Raw genomic sequence first — 15,347 nt, 5'->3', positions numbered from 1 at the left:
GGTCACTATGCCATGTGTGTTGTCAAGCTCCAATTAGCTTCTTGGTAGTGCATACACTATGAAGACCTTTGAAGTATGTAACACCAACAGTGATATTTTTTTTTATCTGTTCTGTATGATGTGGTGGCATTGTGATATTCTTGTATACAAAGCTATCAAAATTATCACTGTTTTGTTTTTTTGGAAACAATTTCATTCCAATTCAGAAATGAATTTTAAACTTTCTTTAAAATAAATTATACCTTGCAAAATGATGTGTGCTGTCTGATACACTATTGTTAATGAATTCACTAACTAAAGAGAAAAATATGGTACATACCAGTATGTCTATTTAGCTATTTTTGACTTCTGTGTGTGCAATTTTGAAATAAAAGGTATTGTTGTGGCAGGTATTGTTTTGGTCTGTCTGTCTGTCTGTCTGTCTGGGTGGGTGCTTGTGTATCTCAAATCATGTTCCACCAATATCTCACTGGCTGGATACTCCATGATAAACTCCAGAGCTGGTTTTTTTTTGGTACAAATTCATGCATGTTAATTAGGTAATTTGCATAATAATTGAATAATGTTAGCGTGTACCTTATTCACACAAATGCAATGATACATAGTTCATACACAGTTTGTTTATACAAATTATCTGATGAGATTTGCTTATTGCTTATTATTAAAATACCATCAAGCAATGTGATTGGTCACCTACTACATTAAGTATTTTCACAACATTTCTTCAGGAGCAGCAGAGTATTGTCTTTGCTGTGGCAATGTAGCACTTGGTGTCTAAGCACCTACAAGGAGCCTTGAAAGGGAGACATGTTTTTCATCTTATGTGAGTGTAAGTTCGTGGCAGGGTGTGTGTGTGTCTGTCACCACCCTCAGACCCTCATAAAAAACACTTTCCCTCACCCATTACTAGATGTGTCAACTGATTGGGATCAACATTCTTGCGTCTGAAGAATCATGAGTGAGTGGTTGTAAAGAACCACTCATTCACAACTTAACTATAAGTAGAATAACCACATTTTGTTTAGTGAACTGTTGAATATAGTTTAGTTCAGAATCAAACTAAAACGTAGGGTCCCAGGGGGGAACTAGTAGATTCCATAAAGGAAAGAAGTTACAACCATTCTTGTCAGATATCTGGGTTATAGGTTGCTCTTTATCTGTGCATTGATTAAACAGAGTGTTTGGCTACACCTGGAGACTGACTGTCCAAGACCATTGCTGTGTTTAGCTCTTTTCGAAACAAGTGAGATTTCAATATGTGTTGAGATAATATTTCAAAATTAAGATAACAGAATTCTACACAAGTCTAACTACGAAGGTCAGGAAGTTTCAAATATAAAGACTGTTTTGGTCTTCGCATGACCAAGCACATAACAGCACTTCAATACATTCATGGGTGACTCATAATGTATAAATGAGTGTTACAAAAGATTGTTACATTGATCAGTTCATACAAAGATGCAAGGGATGGGTTCAATCTTTTTTCAATGAATCAGCATTGTGATTTGCTACCTTAGGAAAACCTGCATAGCATAGCATATACGCTACCATGTAGGTACTATCCAAAGATACACCTATTTTTATACGTGTCCATGTTTAATCAGGTTGTGTGCATGTTTAATCAGGTTGTGTGCCAAGCGTGTCGCAAGGTGAATTCTTTTCGTAGGTTTAATGAGAATTCCATCCATGCATTTTTCATATAAGTCTTAGGTTTTATATTGTTGAATTTTGTCCAGCATCAAATCTGTACATCTTAAAGTCTGTTTAGTATTCCTAAAACCTTCTTAACAAAGACCCCTGCAGCAAAAGCAGCTAGGTTTGCTGCTCAATCACACTCAATAGGTAGGTGCTAATTAGTGTGTATTAGCATAACCACGTACTACCAACGCAAGCACCATATGGGCAGTGATTAGATTGTCAATACTTACAAGACTAATTCACACTCCTAATGAACTTGGAGCCATTGAAATATACCTGCAGTAATTCAGTAAAATTCTGATTAACGACATTGTGGAAATGTTATAGCAACAAAATCATTGAATATACCCCATTGCAAGTTCTAGCACATTTGCAATTGGACTATAAAATAATACTAAGAGGCAAACATGGTTGTTCGACTATGTTGGCAACTAGAGGGCACATATGAACTACATGTGTGCCAAGTTTCATGCTTGTGCATGACACAAGAGGGCGAAAATAAGGTTAAGGTCGTTGGGTACATGTACCACGTCATACTGAAATTAAGGTTCCAGATACAGTGTCTCCTCATGGGCAGATGTAGATGGATGGATTGTAGTGACACATATCAGGATTGCTTTGTCTCCTTTTTCTGTGGGATTTTCGGAAACTGAGTACACTATATAGTATTCATTGCAGTTAATATACTCGATTATAATTAGATTACATATAACATATGTCCATGGGAGACTTCTTAGAGGGGTTTGATTATTGGTAATTGGCGAACTTAACATCAAAGTCATACCTGATGATGGTGTAGTCTACTTTATAGAAATGTTTTGTCTAACAGTGTTTGCAGCCACCAAGAAAATGAGTACAGTTGGTAGACAGGTTAGTTAGCAGTTACATTGTAAGACATTTGCAGACTGTTTTTGAAATATGTTGCGATTGAAGTTTTTTCTCATGTTGATAAATGCCAGACTTGATCATGAAGGAAACCTCTTTGGTACAGATCTACAGCTGATGTACAAAGGTGGAAGAAAGATTATACACCTATCTTGAGAAAGGGGAAGGTTTGTAGCACTTTCATCAATAAATTGAGTTGCAAGAGCAACTGGTAATAGAATATACTTAGCTTAATATAACAGCTTCAAAGTAAACAGCAGCACATACTTGAAGTAAACTCTGGTACCAAGCTGGCCACTAAAGCTATGTACCTTAATATCCTGATTCATGTTGAAGAAGTGTAGGTAAGGGTTCCTTCACAAGGCTTGAACTCATGGATGTATTCCCTCCAGTTGCACCTGGAGCCTTGCTGCTTCACCTGAAAGATTATTGGTTTTTCTTTCTAGCTAACGAAAATAATCCTTGATTTTCCAGTTTCCAAGAATAAAGCATAGCCCATTCATTTTATTAAAATTATATGACTTTATACTATCAACCTTCTTTTTCTTTAAGATTATCCACCTAGTAAACCATAATACTGTCAGCAATTGTATTCAGTACAGCTTCTCACTTTAGAAGGTCCTGCAAACAATTGGGTCTGAGTAAAACAAATGTGATAATAAAAATCTCCTCTATTCTGAACTTTATATATCTTCACCAAATGAATAACAAACTTTGATTGTCCATGGAGCACATTTGTGATCATAGAGCACATTTAGGTAACTTCTCGTGGCTTCATCTTGATGTGAGTCTGTTGTGTCGTGAAATACTTGAATATCATTCTTTTCAATTTTCCATGCTGTAGTAAGGAGGGATGCAAATTATGTCCTCTCATCTGTGGCTTCTCGAGATGAGAGTTGTGTGACATCATGATTAGATTTTGATTTGAGGATCTGGATGGCCCGAGCGAGAATGTGAATAACTGTAAGTAAGTACTTAATGCCTCTGTTAGCTGCTAAATAGTCTAGCATGTTTACCAATTCTGTCTGTCATCTCTTTAAAGGGCGATAGTCGTCGCGCCACGCATGCGCGCGATATATGGGCCTAATATAAACAAAAATAGGACTTTACCAAGCTTTAATTAGGTATTTTTAGGGGATTGGAAGGTATCGAAGGAGTCACCGGAGATAAATAGTGCAAGTCGCGCCAAGGTGAAACCTCATACTTGTGATTTCCATTAGAAGAGCGCATTGGATTATGGTTTATCAACACAAATGTCACACATGCTCAGCGCGATGACCACCGCCTTTTAAAGCAAACGAGATAGATTAATAAACGAACCTGAATGATGGTTCAATTGCTAGCAAGTTCACCTTGATTGTTGGTTTGATTCCAGAAGCTGACTGCTATGGCTAGTGTTTCTACCAGGTTTGGGGTACTCAGCAATCAACGATTAGTCTCATATGTTGGTAGGCTATATGTTTGTTTGTGAATTGTTACCACGTGGTATTGACGTAGACAATGAAGAGATACAGTAACACTTATTCTTACTCGCCAGAACGCCCAATCCACAACTATCAATCAATAACAATCTATAATCTAATCACTATAAAAGAGTTCATGATGATGACTTAAAGCGTAAGGGTCGTCACCTGCACACGCGCAGGAATTGAGTATCAAGCGACGATAACAACACACGCTAAAAACGCAAAAGCTCATGGGTAGACGCTTGTCAGTAAACAACGACACGCTATGGCCATCTGACGCATGCGCAGATGACGACTCTCCCGCTTTAGACATAATGGAGCTGGTGTTATTATCTACTCACTTGTTGTTGCTTTGATGTTCTTTTCTACTCGTAAACAGTTTTTACTTTTTATAAACACAAGCCAACACACTGCGTAGTTTCTAATCTAGGCACTTTGTCTTGGATAGGGCATAATTCAAACTTATTGTCAGTTCAAGTAATGTTTTGATTGAGCAGTCAATAGCAGGCGGCATATATACATGTTTGCGTATATCTAAGGCCAATCCTGTTGTCCCACAGGAGCATTTTCCGCTGGAAGTGTGTTCCTAGAACAAAGCCAAACGTTACACAAGTACAAGATAATGTCATATTTTTATTGCTACAAAGTACATTATTAATATATTAAAATACAATAATAACATTATATATATATTACACACTATACAGTCAATAGTGGTGATGCAATTCAGATAAATAGATAATATATAGTTAATGCACTAAGAGGAAATGGATACTAAATAAATACATAAATTAATTAATTGAAAATAATGAATTGGAAATAATAAAATAAAATAAATAAATAAATTAGCTAAAATGTTGGTTCAGTTTCATTTTAAACAATTATTGTTCGTAATGAGTTGGCAGATCATTGCAAAGTCCGTAGACCAAGATTAGTAGTTTTTGGGTGCTCTATGATATGATAGGTTTGACTTCTTATTGCTATACTAGTCAGAAGTGAAAATAATGGAGGTACAGACCTAATTTGTAGATAAACGTGATATTAAAGTATGTGGATTTCGGAGTTTATACATGATGGGACGTCATTAGGAAAGCAGTAAAACACTACCCGTTCAATTCGAAAAAAACAACAACACAAAACATTTGTTTAGACCCGTAATGAAACAATGTGTTTGAAACTACATTATGAAAATAAAAATAAAAATGGGTATTCAAACATATTTGTAAAAATACTGCAGTTTAACTAATTTGCCCAATGTTAACATATGGGCGATAGAGTGCGTTCACACGAGAAAACTTCACCACGGTCGGGAAACTGTCATTCTTCTCCGTAGAAACTATGGGTATTTTATCACTAAGCTAGGTAGTCGCCAGGGAACGTCCTGTGACTTCCTAGATCAGGTCATAAGCTGAATTGAGCAACGTTAATTTAAAGTCATAATGGGGTTTCCAAGTAAGAGTGCAATCCATGATTAAACAAAGTTATGATGTTGTTATTTACTTCATTTAAGTTTGTTTCATACATATGTAACACAGGTTTATTATTTTTTGTATATACTGAAGAAACACACATATAATTAGATGTATTAGCATTAATTGTGAGTTTGTTTGCCCCATACCATGAATTGACGTGAATATTAGTAGTAATGATTAATTTGAATGAAAAGGATTTGATTCATCAGCAACTACCATAGATGTTTTATTGACGACAGTACACATATTATTATTTGACAGGTCAAGAGTATCAAACATTAATATCGATATTAGCAGCTTGTCACATTGCAAGCTATTATCCATGATACACATATTAGCATTGGCCCATCCCATCCAGCGCATGGCATAAACATATTCTACATTTATTTATTTGAAATCAAACAACATATGTATTATGTAGTATCTAGTCTGCCATGTTAAATTTACCATAGCAACGAAGGTAATGTAAAAAAAATGTGTACGGTTGTGAGAGTACATTTTATTGAAAAGTGACATTTTACTGAAACCACACCAACATACATTTTTTATCTAAAACTCATACGTATGCTAGACTGCAGTCATTCTTTTACAACGTTATATGCATATATTATACATATAATTAGTGTAAAGATAAGATTTCCTTAAAAATTATCTCGGTTTAACTTGTGTGTTGATATCAATTGCAAAATAATAGGAAAGCCAAATTCTCGTGTACACATGCAAATAAATATACACACCATAGACAAATTGTCATTGACCGTGAAACATTCGCTATTGACCATACACAAATTGCCACTGACCGTGAAACATTCGCTTTTGACCATACACAAATTGTCATTGACCGTGAAACATTCGCTATTGACCATACACAAAATGTACACTTTGGTCACTGGTAGATTAGACGTTGTCGTTTCAGACTCATGATCAGCAGACCCAAGTTCAAATCCTACCTTAGGCTGAACATCAAGGGTCCACCCCTACCCTGGGTGAGTGTGCCAAAGACTCAATGGGAAGGCCAATTCTACTGGCCGAGATTCATTCACTAACGAATGCGACTTTAGGGGAACCTTGGTTAAGGTCCGCAGGTGCTTGTGTTCGGCCGAGCCTGGTTGACACCAGGATAGCGCATTAAAATTGCCATTTGACAGAGAGATGGCCACACAGCCCTGTCATGTAGTCCCAAACATGAATATGACTTCTGTGGCAAAAATGCACTATGTGTCAGCACTAACACTTGCAATTTGCACATACAAAAAAGAAAAAGTCAGGAGAGACAACAGTGACACTCAATGTCCAGAACTGTCGCCTGGCACAAAAACATTAAAAAAAAATGTACACATTGCTACTTACCGTGCAACATTTGCTATTGACCATACACAATTTGCCACTGAACGTGCAACATTCGCTATTGGCAATGTACAAATTGTCACTAACTGTGCAACATTTGCATTTGACCATACACACTTTGCCACTGACCGTGCAACATTTGCATTTGACCATACACAATTTGCCACTGACCGTGCAACTTTTGCTTTTGACCATACACAATTTGCCACTGACCGTGCAACATTTGCATTTGACCATACACAATTTGCTAATGACCATGCAACATTTGCATTTGACCATACACAATTTGCCACTGACCTAGCAACATTTGCATTTGACAATACACAATTTGCCACCGACCGTGCAACATTTGCATTTGACCATATACAATTTGCCACTGGCCGTGCAACTTTCGCTTTTGACACAATTACACAATTTGCCACTATCCGTGCAACATTAGCATTTGACCATACACAATTTGCCACTGACCGTGCAACATTTGCATTTGACCATATACAATTTGCCACTGGCCGTGCAACTTTCGCTTTTGACACAATTACACAATTTGCCACTATCCGTGCAACATTAGCATTTGACCATACACAATTTGCCACTGACCTAGCAACATTTGCATTTGACAATACACAATTTGCCACTGACCGTGCAACATTTGCATTTGACCATATACAATTTGCCACTGGCCGTGCAACTTTCGCTTTTGACACAATTACACAATTTGCCACTGACCTAGCAACATTTGCATTTGACAATACACAATTTGCCACTGACCGTGCAACATTTGCATTTGACCATATGCAATTTGCCACTGGCCGTGCAACATTTGCATTTGACCATATACAATTTGCCACTGACCGTGCAACACTCGCATTTGACCATACACAATTTGCTAATGACCATGCAACATTTGCATTTGACCATACACAATTTGCCACTAACCGTGCAACACTCGCATTTGACCATAGACAATTTGCTAATGACCATGCAACATTTGCATTTGACCATACACAATTTGCCACTAACCGTGCAACACTCGCATTTGACCATAGACAATTTGCTAATGACCATGCAACATTTGCATTTGACCATACACAATTTGCCACTAACCGTGCAACTTTCGCTTTTCACCATATACAATTTGCCACTGACCATGCAACATTCGCTATTGACTGTGCAACAGTCACTATTTACCGTACAACATTCGCCATTGACCGTACAACAGTTGCCATTGACCGTACAACATTCGCTATTGACCGTACAACATTCACTATTGACCGTACATTAACCAATGACCGTACAATATTCGCCATTGATCGTACAACATTCGCCCTTGACTGTACAACATTCGCTATTGACCGTACAACATTAGCAAATGACCTGTAATATTCGCTATTTGACCATGTTCGTACAATTTGCCACTGTTCGTGCTCGATTTGCTTTTGACTATGCTCTTTGAAATTGGTTACCATGTTTTTAATTCTAAAATTAATGATAAATAGTTTTTCAAACTGAGCATTTCACTATCACTACACATTGATACGATCTCCAAGGCAACACTTATACACCTTTTTAAATGATGCCTCAACCAAACGTCGCACATGAGTGTTACCGTATCCGATGATGTAAGGGCACGCAGCAGTTGCTAGGTAACCAAGAGTCAGTGAGAAATGATAAAGTAATTTTAGACGCTTCGTGTAGCCGTTAAAGCTTGTGACTGTGATGATGGCAACCCATGGCAACCAAGAGAGCAGACACAAAACAATCGCTAAAACACAAAAACGTGTTAGAAGTAACTCTCGTCGGAATCGTGCAGATGTCACGGAATTGCAGAGACTGGAAGAAGTTGACCGTGAGCGTCTATTTTCCAATTTGGCGCAACTACCCGGGGTCATCTCCACATCTGCGGTGTTATCGCGGCTACTCGCGCTGACACTTGATGAAGAAAACAATTGAAATGTTGCCTTTGATTCGTTGCTCGTATTTTCCATTTCTTTGTTAAACCCAGTCCCATTAGTTGATCCCCCTTCTGCTGATAATGTGTAATTTTGGTAATTAATATCATTTGTGTCGTCATATCCTGTAGGACTACTAATGTCAAAGTCGTTCATCTTGAAATGAAAACACGAGGGCGTTCGCATACGGTATTGGCGCAAACTTCGACCAACAACATCTCCACTGGTGCCACTGAATTGTTTGCTACTATCCACGTCTGGGTCGTGCATTTTTAATCTTACGCACATAGGTGTATTTGTAGATGTATCACCTTGCGATTCACCGCAGACAAAGCTGGCATTGGTACATCCTCCCAATTCCACATTTTCGGTTCTGGAACTGATTGGGCTTGACACGTCATTGTCCCGCATCTGGAAGTGGTAGCATACCGGTGTAGGGAAGTTGCATCGACAATAAATCGATGCACGATTCGGTGGGCTGTTTGAATCACCCGAAACGTGCGTAGACCCAATACTTGGATTTGAAGTCGTCTGTATTAATTTGCTTTTTGTCGAATTCAATCTTATATTATCTGTATCGTTGCTAAGCATGTGATTAAAACAGACGGGAACTTTGCTATCCTCTGCCACAGTTGTATTATCAGAAACTGTTTTATCAGAGAAGCAGCACTCCCGAACATTGCTGTGGTCGTTCATATGTAAGTTCAGACATGTCCCTGTGACTGTACCTGTTTTTCTTTTACTATCCAACGCAGCCAGCTGCTCGCCCTTGAGACTATCCACGTCCCCCTCGTTCATTTTGACATTGAAACACGCTGGTGTATTACTGAAACGCTCCACTTTATCGAACCCTCCCCTGTCTACCAAAGATTGCGATGAACCGATTGAATCTTCGCGGTTGAAAACGCTACCAGTGGAGGTACTCCACGATCCCCATGCCGTTATGTTGCGCATGCGGTGTTTGACTATGGCGCCGTCGCTACCCACCCTACATATCACACTCAGTCTGCTCAAATGGCATTCCGGCTGATGGTTACTAACACTTCCACATATAGACAGGTTTAATGATATTGAGTCATCGGTAAATAGCGAACCAAATGATTCACTTGTATATCGTCGTTTATCTTCCATGTCGCTGATAATTGAAGTTGCCGACAAATCTTTCTGGAGCTTCATCGCTTCGCGGCGTTCGGGGGGAACAACATCCATTGCAGACGGCGCAACCGTTAATTCTCCGCTATTAGACGAGTTCTCTGTATTGGCGGTCGTGTTGGTAGACATCACTGATTCGCTGTCGGCGATTGACGCTAAAGTCAATGATTTAGTCAAATAATGTCGTGTAAGTCGTCGTTTTGAATCGGTTTGTTGACTTGATTGCGTGGAGCGGATGGATCCCGTACCCACCACCAAAGACGCGTCAGAAAAATCGGAATCGTCAGGCTGATGTATTGACGATATTCGCCCCTGTCTTGAGAGGTATTTTCTTTTATTACAACGCGAAAAGCTTCTGTTCTGACACACGTCACTAGCATTGCTATCATCACTGTCAGAATCGTCGGATATTGAGGATAATGCGATGGAAGCTAGCGACATGTTGGACCTTTTTCTTTGTAGATTTCTATTGCGTTTCCCCCTGAGAACCTTACCACCCCTTTCATCGCCCACCACAACTCCGGTCAAAGTGTTTTCATCTACATAGTCAATCGAAGAAGAACTATCAGCGAAAGTCCGAGAGAGACGCCGGGACAGGCGACGAATTCTTTCTCGTCTGTGGCATTCTTCATCCGCGATTGACGATAGAGAACTGGTCGGCATAGAAACGCGCGAGTGTCGTCGACCACCAATCAGGTTGTTCGATGACCGTCTTCGAAAAAAATGACGTCGATTTACGCTAAAGGAACTTTTTCGTTTGCTTCGTTGATGTTTCACAAGTTTTCCAATTGTGTCTCGGTCAACTAAATTGGACGTTGGGGAAACAGAGAATTCCGATGACGTGAATGTCTCTCCTAAATTACTCAATGGCGAAGACACTGCCACATTCGTTATAAATGAATTACTGGTCGATTTCGGCAATGTGTTCTCCTCCATAATAGTAGTTTCATTTTTTTCAACATCATTGACCTGGTTACTTAAAGATGACAGGCGTACCGGGATCTGCACCAAACAGTAGATACAAACAATACTTGCACACGCATAATAGCAGCACAGTAAAACAGTCTTAACTGGGCTAAGGTACAAAGACTCCGATTTGGAATAATTGCAAAGTTCGACAGCTACAATGGAAAACGATGACAAGGCTGACATTACGGATAACAAGAAGGAAAACATCCACATGGATGCAATAACAAGAGCATGACGTTTTCGCTGTAATGTTCGATTCTTGTTAAATAAATCGTTCTTTCTTTCACTCGTCAATACACCGAAGTTGGAAAACAACGACATTATTAACCAAATGAAAAGTACTTCGCCAGCTTCGCATAGCGGATTGAGACTATCGGGCACATACAGCGCCGCAGCGCTGACCGGTGCACACAGACCGCATATTAAGCCGCTGCTGAGAACCAAAGACACTACAGGTATATTGGATACGTTACGAAGAACTCGTTGTTTAGACGGCCAAAGGCACGCAACGACAAATGCGCTTCCGCTGACACCAAATATAAAAATGAGCATGTGACACAGAGCAAGTATGGCTTTTCCCATGTCTTGAATGACGAGGGCAACGTCATTGTCTTCCACACATATCGTGCTATTTGTGGCTGAGTAGTTAGTGCAGGTACACATCGTTTCCATTTTGGAAAGTCTGTCATCTCTGAAATGCATACAAACAGTGCACATCTTAAAACCCCGGTTATGGTAAACAGAAAAAGTATGATGCAAATGATTCCACACCCGTATATAAACATCTGCACGATAATAAATTTTCAATTAGAAATGAATAAATACATTAAATTAATGACCATAAATACAACACTGATATGCTGACAAAGCAGTGTTTTTTTTATTTAATGAGGTGTTTTCTTTCTGAAAAGATGCGTGATGACAATGATATGGAAACTACTACTTACATACGTTCCAATTAATATGGCGGCAAGACAGACTTCATCCCATAACACGTCTACGTAGGTTCTTATCAGATCACAATATCAGCTTCACATATGATCTCTCTCCGTAATCTGTATCTGTACTGCTCTAAGTGGAGTTTGTCACATGCGATTGCGAACAACGACATCGCAGTGGTCCCATGCGTCATGCCTTGTTAGTACGCTCATTAACAATGCATCATTCACTTCGTGTTCACCCCAACGAATATCCAATATCATTTGTTTCCTAGCAACCAGCGATGTCTTCTCAGCAAGTCCAGATTCATAACTGATAGCATAGTTCTTTCAATTACCCACGCTTAACAACGGGGGACATGTCATCCCGTGAACAAACGCCATGTAACTGTTATGCTGCTCTATGCATTTTAGATTATAATCATCGTTACCAAGAAACATTTTAAATAGTTCTTTCGATGCTGAATATTGATATACAGCTGCTATGGAATGATGATTTGTTTTAAACGATGAATACATATATTCCATACTAAACTAAGCCAATCATGACGTCATTCCACTAAGATTTAACAGTATCTATACTATGCGCTTTGGCAAAAGACAATATCGAACACATACAGAGTTACCTCATAATGTTTCACTTGAATATAGTATGTCCATCAAATCACCCTAAGTATGTAAGATGCATCTTGATGGCGCCATTGTCATGCGCAATTGACCTTTGTTCGTGATTCGAGTTAGCAAATACAGAATCTCTGTTTCAAGTGTAAAACATCACGTACTGCATAGCATGACAATGAGTGATTACACTCTAGGGCTGTAATTGAAAATAGAGTAAATTGTAGATACTAAATAAACACAAATCTGTCAAGATTTTACCCGTTATTGTCGCCTTGATTACAGTGTATGTAGTGAGTTGTATTTTACTGTCCCCACTACTATATATCTACATTATTGATTGTATTTATTAACAGTTTGTATTTTATTTTTCCTGTAGCTATGATTTGATAACAGGGTGTTATCTACCCGACACGATACGTAATAACATTCGCTAATTAGACGTTGTAGCAATCTGTACTCTATATGAGTTATCAACTACACAAGGCTCTGTCTACATCTTTAAAGCGGGGGAGTCGTCACCTGCGCATGCGTCAGATAGCCATAGCATGTCATTGTTTACAAACAAGCGTCTACACATGAGCGTTTTTTGCGTGTGTTGTTATCGTCGCTTGGGAGTCAATTCCCGCGCGTGCGCAGGTGACGACTCTCCCGCTTTAACACACAGTCGACGTGTAGCTGTCACCCACTTCACTTTTTTTGTCACAATGTAGTAATCAGGAAAATATACATCTCAAATAAAGTCACTCTCTGTCAGTTACAGTAATGTAACGAACGACAATGTATGTACTGAAACATCGAATACCAGAGAAGACAGTAAATGCGTGTATCGATGACAATGCATATATATTCTGAAAGCTTGGACACAGAAGAACACAGTCACGCTGTTATTTACTGTACAAGTTACTATGACAATGTATGCTTATTGTGAATATATGTTTCCGTAGTGGAGAACATGTATTATTCTCCAATTAATTTCTCTTTCACATTTTGTACACACATCCGTAATACCCGGCAAGTAGCATGTGTATTTCTTCTTGCATTAATAACTCGGATTGACTATGCTAATTTTATATTATTAAACAAATAATAATATGTGTTGTGTAACTTTCGTCGTAAGACTGAAAAAAATTCTTAACGAGCGATCAAAATGACCCAAAACTCAAAAATGAAGCGTAACCGTAATTTTGTTCCAAATTCATGATAATTAGAACCTTATATAAATTAAACGTGCTTTCCCCAACTGTAAAAATATTATACTGGACATCACACCGATTAAAAAAAAATGAGATTATGACAATAATTTACATTATCAATATTGTTATTCATTGTAATAACTGCCACTTATGCCTCATCAGTACGTAAATAAACAGAGTGATACACACTAAAGAGCAGTGTAAGATTCCCTTGCGGAGCTTGTTAGCATTGCTATGGAAACAAACACGGATAATTACGCTGATTCACTATAGTCCATTCTGTGGTTTTGTTTTTCATCTGATTTAATGACCATCCACGATAATAATCGTAATGCAAGATTAATATGAAAATAGGGATATAACTTTTGTTGCTTGTTCCTGACTACACTAGCGTATCAATCATTGCATATCAATTATTTTTTGTACTATTTTTGTCTCTGTGTAGTCTCCTTATATGACGCCGCGTCCTGTTCGATATGGGACTCATAGCGACGTATACAACGCGTGTAAAATACATTGTTTGTTTACATGAAATTCGAACACGCGCTGTGCGACGACCACCGCGCTTTAAATGACAATTATGTCGTTCTTGTAAGAGGGTTCACATCAGTGTATTGCCATGGAAAAACTGGGACGATGACGATTTTTTCGCAAGATTAAAAATGAAATTGGAGAATACTGAACACGTTAAATAATCCGAGAATGGAAAACGGGTACCCACAAAATAACCACAGGCTAGTCTTATATTCAATCTATTTACTGGAACACCGCGACGCTGTCACCGTTATCATGATGGAACGCGAGAGCAGCGGTTGTGTCTGAGAAACATAATGTTTTATTCACTTGGAAGAACCGGGTAATCCTTTTCAAGACATTTGGTCTAACGCAGATACAAACAATAAAACCTTGCCTCGCGTTGGTGGGAACAACGAACCTCGGCGTTGGCACGACACGACAGATGTCCCGGTAGGAGAGCAGTAATGCTGTGAAGTCATGGAAACAGCAAACGACCACGACAGAAAAAAATCATCTGTGTGGTAGCCTCTTATTGTGTTGTTCGACATGTTTGCAATTAAAACAGTGATTGACAAATTGTCCCCTGCTTTCTACATGGGTAATTACAGATCTAATAAAACGGGAACACCTCAAGGGAACCCACGGATTCAGAGATGGTGTCACGCATCGTAATGTAGCAATTAACAATTGTAATATGACGATACACACTGCAGTACTGCAAATACGGAGTTGTATCCGGAAGTAGTGCAAATACGGAGTTGTATCCGGAAGTAGTGCAAAATACGGAGTTGTATCAGGAAGTAGCCTAAATACGGAGTTGTATCAGGGAGTAGTGTAAATACATAATTGCATACAGAAATAATAATAATTTAATACGGAATTGCATCAGAGAATACTAAGTTTTTGTTTTTATATACTTTTTATTAGGCGCTTCATTGATACATAACATTGTTATGAAATTACATTGGATTGTTCTATTCCTGTAGTCTATTATACATATATAGTAGTACCTCTTTTTTATCTTACATATGGTAACAAAGAAGACCACTTTTTTTAGAATACTAAGTTATATCAGAGAATATTGTAAATATAAAGTTGTGTCAGTGAATAGTCTAAATACGGAGTTGTATCAGGAAGTGGT

Source organism: Saccoglossus kowalevskii, chromosome 15, assembly GCF_978046115.1.
Source record: "Saccoglossus kowalevskii chromosome 15, keSacKowa6.1, whole genome shotgun sequence".
Taxonomy (NCBI): Eukaryota; Metazoa; Hemichordata; class Enteropneusta; family Harrimaniidae; genus Saccoglossus; species Saccoglossus kowalevskii.
Note: the sequence above shows the minus strand (reverse complement) of the source record.